Source organism: Mus musculus, chromosome 17, assembly GCF_000001635.26.
Source record: "Mus musculus strain C57BL/6J chromosome 17, GRCm38.p6 C57BL/6J".
NCBI lineage: Eukaryota > Metazoa > Chordata > Mammalia > Rodentia > Muridae > Mus > Mus musculus.
Window position 1 is genome coordinate 90,458,655 of NC_000083.6, and position 5,680 is coordinate 90,464,334.

Here is a 5,680-nt window from a genome sequence, read left to right on the forward strand (position 1 = left end):
CTATTTAGAGATATTATTTGATGTACATTGTTCGTTAACTTACATTGAACTCTTGACCCAAATAAAGCTTATGCAAGACATGCATTTTGTCTGTCAAGGATGTTTGAGCCTGTAATCCTTTCAGTGACAGGACCGGGCGTTAGTTTCAAACATTAAAATCAGTGAAGAAAACCATAAAGGGGTAAGTAAGAAGCTTGGGAGATGAGTCAGAAGCAGGAAAATCACATACAAACCAAAACAAAAGTCAAGAGGTATAAAAATTCTGGCACTAAATAAACTGCAAGCTGAACACTTTTGTGTGATACAGGACCAAAGGCAGGGAGGCAGAGAGGGTCTTGTTAAACTTGAGCTTTGAACCCCTTTGGGGGACTGAAAATTTCACTTTTTTTTTTGCATGCACTAATGATTATCAAAGCATCAGAAATAATTTAGGGTGACACACTCTAGTGGAGGGGGGGGTGAAGAATCTTTCTGTATGAATAAACAAGATTGATTGTATTTGCTAATATCTTGATTGCTAGGAAAAGATGAGGTAGCCTGTTAGGAAGTGACATCTATACATTAAAGCACATACAAAAAGAATCAATGCAGAAGATCCAATGGGTTTTCCAAAGACAGTTCACTGAAAAAAAAAATCTCCCTCCTGCCTTATATTGCTGTGGGCCTTGGGGGATAAAGGCAGGGTTAGGGAAAGGGTAGGCTGGAAATCTTAGTTTTACAGGGGTCTCAGGAGCTTAAGAAGGAGTATTTATCGCTGTCTTGACAGAGAAAATTGTAGCTATTGTCTTTCAGGCAGATGTCCAGGGCACCTTTGCAATACTTAGGAGGAACCGGAGTGGACACAGTACTGCTGCTGCACAGGCAGTGTTTGTTATAAATGGTAGTAATTTTGTGAAACAAGAAGCAGTTTTCTGTCCAGATGGTGGGCAAAACCTTACAGACAAACACATGCCTCTTTTGAATGAGGTAATAAAGCTTGTTCTTATTGATTAATCTGTGTCTCTTCAGATGACTAGGCTGGCTGTTTGAGATTATGCTAAGGGAAACTGAGGCATGTCTGACAACCTGTTGTTTTTAGATAGCTCAAAAATTTGTCAGAGGAAACATGGGACTTTGGCTATCTGATTTTTTTTTCAGGATGTGTAGTCTTTGAAAGTCAGTGACTTTATCTGGGGCTCTCTTCTTCCCTTCTGAGATACAGACTCACTGCACTGCTCACACTATTCTCAAGCTATCCTCTTGCCTCAGCCTCTGCAACAGTTGGGGTTGTATCAACATACTGATTCCTCATCCACGTTTATACTCTATTATCACAGCTGGAGAGAGTTGCTAAAAGTCTTGGGCCATCGTTGTCTCTGACACTGCTGGAGCTTTGCTTTTTAGTTTGAATACACTTATCTGTTAAAGATAGATTGATACATGTTGAAAGTCTTTGAAGGAAGGGGTTGGAACTGGCTATCTTTGTTTCAATTTTTAATGTAGCCAAAATATCTTGTATACACATTTTACTTCTATTTGAATAAAATAATCTGAATCCTAAATGCATCAAAGCTTTATCATATGCAATGATGCCAAACTAATACTGAGAACCAACGAGTTATCTATAGTTGGCATGACTCAACGGTCTGACTGTATTAACTCATACAGTCATTACAAAATGAGGTGAAGTCGCTATTTACATTGTATCCTGATAGCCACCTAATACTGAGAGATGCTAAGCTGGTCAATTTATCACTGCAACACTGTCATATTTGTATGAAGGAAAACATTTTTGGCAAATCACCTCTAAGCTTGCTTGTAAAAAGGACATAAAGAATAAAATAGAAAGAGAAAAGACTATAAACTCCTCAACCTTCCAAAAAGAGCTATACAATTTCATGCACAGTTATTATTAAGTTCTGTTTCTACAATAGAAACTGATCTATGTCTTGCATTCACTATAATCTATTTGGGGATCTGTAGAGGGTTAACCTTCACTCGCCTCTAACAACTCTAGCTCCTGACTACTACCCAAAGGAACCAGATAGATTTGTGCGTTTAATCATCCCAAGATAACTCAAACAATGATCTACCATGAACAACCACATGAATAGCCTGGGATGGACAATAGCGTTCAGCAGTGAAAAATAAGCTTTTTCAGGACGGAGAAGGGAGGGAAAAGGAAATGGGACGGAAGAGTGAGTGAAATTTGGAAGGATATAGAACAGGAATGGCCATTTCAAATTATTTTCTCATATCCCAAAGTTACACTTTCTATCTTAAAGAACAGAATGGTTGCTTTTCATGGCTTTCTTAAGCTTAATTGGAAATCCCTATGGCTCAGTATTAAGCTTTTTAAATAGGAAAGTAGACATTAATGTAGCAGAGGGGAAGTATATTAAAACCCACAGGCAGCACTAATCTTTTAAAAATAAAAATGAGGAGATGTCAGTCTTGACCCCATATTTCCACCCGTTTGTACTCAGAACTGAAGGAGAAAAGAGGGAAGGACTCACAAAAGTATAGTCGGTGAGAACTCTATTAAAGGTAAACTCCTGGTCTTATTACCTCTATATATGATGTTAGGTCCTGAAGGGTATTTTGAGATTGATCAGTACAGAAGAACAAGGACACTAAGAAAGGAAGGGAGGAAATCCACATTCCACAGTTAAAAAAGCACCCTTGGGCATCTACTGCGATCCCTTTGTTGTTGTTGTTTTTCCCTTAATACTGGTAAAACTGTAGCAGAATCGTCATTTTGTGTGTAGTTTGTATATAGATATAGAAGTTCGTTTTCATCCCCAAACAGCCATCATCCAATCACAGACACAGCCTGGTATGTATAGTCAATCTGTCTATTACTTAAGAGTCTTCTGAGTAATATAAATCAGGGAGAGTAGCCCAAGTTTAGCATGAGCCAACATGACACGCAATTCACTCCGGTGAAATCCAAGTGTGGAATTCAGTGGATTTCAGAGAAGTCAAGGTTACTGATATTTAGGGCTGGAATATTTTATGATCTGTATGTTTCCTTTGTCCTACTTAGTAAAAATGCAATTTACAATGGCCTAAATAAAAGTCAGCGCCCAATCAAGGTAACTATCTATACATATTGCAGGCATCTGCTTGAGGACCAAGCATTAAAGTCACTGTCAGAATGTATTGTTTGTCTACTTTTCACCAAACTTGTATTGTTGTCCCATAGCCCACATTCTTCCAAGGTGAGTGTGTTCATTCCTTAGTTGGGAAGGATGGAGATGGGGTGCAAGCATGTGAGTTTGAATCTCTCTCTACCATTATTGTGTCATCATTTATCATCTCTCCAAGTTTGCTCAGCTGCAGAAAGATTATGGTCCTGCATTTAATATTATTGAAACATGTTTTATGATGGGTTAAACACTTTATTCACTTATGCACATTTTAGTCAGATACTGAAAGCATAAACATGAGGAGCCTTGAAGTGTGTTTTAACAATGTTTCCAACTCTCTTTACCCTGTCAAGCTTGCTAATTTATCAAATAATTTATTAATTTGGCTTTCCTAAATCTACCATGCTTAAATTATAGTGTGCACTGAAAACCCTATAGGGTCTGTTACCTTTTTATGTATCAGGTCACCGGTTACTTTGGTTTTGGCATCCTGATAGTTTGGTGACTCTAGCGCTGCTGGGTTACGGAACAAGACTTGGGACCATTCCTCTGTCTGACTGACGCTCTTGACATAGGCTTTATTAGTGAACACAGTATGCTTTTTGATTAAGCTACTCAGCATTGATCTCACCTCCGTTTAGCTGCCTCCAAAACTCTAGACAGGTTAGTGTGCTCTAAGCATGGATGATGGTGTTGGGCCATTTCTCTGCTGTAAAGCATGTTTGAAGACCATCATTTTCATCTCATAGCAGACAATAGTCTAGCTGAAAAGTCTATCAATTTCCCTGCTTCTCTTTGCAGCGGAGCCTTTATTTGGTGACTGTGCTACTGGCCTCTACTAACTTACCAGGAATGTGATTTTAGGTAGACTATTTAAACATAATAACTGAAGGGTCACTGTGTCTATTAAGGGATGTGATACATTTCAAGTAAGGTATTACCTGTCACATAAACGTACATAATGATGTTATGGCTGATGACAATCTTGGGTTATTTTTTTCCTTTATAGGAAGAAAATCAATCATGGTAATATTTGTTTTCAAATAAAACCCAAGACTGCTAATATTCCTACTAGCCATCCACTACGACAAAAGCAAGTCGATCGTCTGTCCCAGGTGCTGGCATGCCAAGGTTCGTGTCTGGGCAGCATTAACCACAGAGAAGACCAGGGTCATAGACTGACAAGCTGGCACCTGTATGCCTACAGAACAGAGCACAGTCCTCACGTTCCTGCCTCTCTGTACAAAAAGTAACATGAGCTTATTGAGGATAGAATCAGATTTAGAAGGACAATTATAAGCCAAGGTAGAAGGATGTGGAACTAATGCACAATTTGTCAGTTCTCTAGTAAGCACAGGCATTTAAACCAGACACCAGAAATCCTGTCCATACCATGTGTTTAATTTCCTGAGCATCCAAACTTTTAGATCATGAGCCAGCTTACTCTATCTTTGCAATTCTATATTCTGAAACCTACATCTCCATTTGTTTGCAGTGAAATGAATGAAATCATGCAGTTTGAATAAGATCTTAAATAGCCTTACTTGGGATCTGTAATCTGCTTGCTCCCCATCAAATTCGGTAGTTATTAGATTAGGTATATGTTGCATTACAAATTTGTCACAGCAATATTTTGCTGTTAGTATCTCAGCATGCAAGGCCACTCCACTACAAAGATCTCCTTCACTGCAGGCAAAGTTAGAGCTGCATAGCATGGCTATAAGCCTTATAGTTGGCTCTGTGCAGCCTCACTAGTCTTATCTGCCTCAATTCTGCTATTTCCCATGCAGACCCTGTGCCTCCACCCCTGGATGAACTTACTCTTTTTCTAAAATGTAGAGGGATCTTAGTTTGTTGGTTTGTCCATTATCCACCCTATTCCCTTAGGGAGAAAAAGAAAAGGATACAACTCTTTCCCCATTCTTCCCTCCTAATATTAAGTCATTCTTCAATCAATGTTTTTGCTTATTTCTTTTCATTTTTTTGTTCCATTTTGTTTTTGTTTGTTTTTCATTGTGTTTTGTTTTGGTTTTCAAGACAGCTTTTCTCTGTAAAGCCATGACTGACCTGAAACTCATTCTGTAGACCAGGCTGGCCTCAAACTCAGAAATCAGCCTGCTTTAGTCTCTCAGTGCTGGGTGTGAAGGTGTTCACCATCACCTGTCTTCAATCAAAATTTTAAACATATTTCTTTGTTATATTTTTTTGGGGATGTCAACTATTTAACTTTCGTAATTATTGGAATATCAAAAATGAAAATAAGTAATAATATGCTCAAATTATAACTGTATAGAGTGAGCATATGAATTAGCAAAATTGGTTCTATCTCCATTTTTAGGAGTTTCAAAGGACCCAAATTAATAGAGAAATGAAACCTCTTCCTCAGTTTGCCCAGGAACTCTCTGGAAAAGATTTTCTCTTGCTAATAGCCAATTAAAGAATAAAACTTAATTTTAGCTAGAATGCCAAGGTAATTGGTTATAAGGAATAATAGAATTCTTTGTCATGTTTTCCTACTCCTATAATAAGTGGATGTCATTCCTTCTCTTAAG

The 5,680-nt window shown here is 38.1% G+C and overlaps 1 protein-coding gene and 1 long non-coding RNA gene across 39 annotated transcripts in view; one reads left to right on the forward strand and one right to left on the reverse strand.

Annotated features, from left to right (window-relative positions):
- Positions 1–5,680, reverse strand: part of Nrxn1 (neurexin I) — a 1,059,516-nt gene that overhangs the window by 425,011 nt on the left and 628,825 nt on the right. The gene's annotated exons all lie outside the window — the stretch shown is intronic.
- Gm32337 overlaps positions 3,268–5,680 on the forward strand; it is a 47,497-nt gene continuing 45,084 nt past the window's right edge. The window contains exon 1 of the long non-coding RNA XR_877116.3: positions 3,268–4,259. This is a non-coding gene — a long non-coding RNA (predicted gene, 32337). The remainder of the gene's footprint in view (positions 4,260–5,680) is intronic.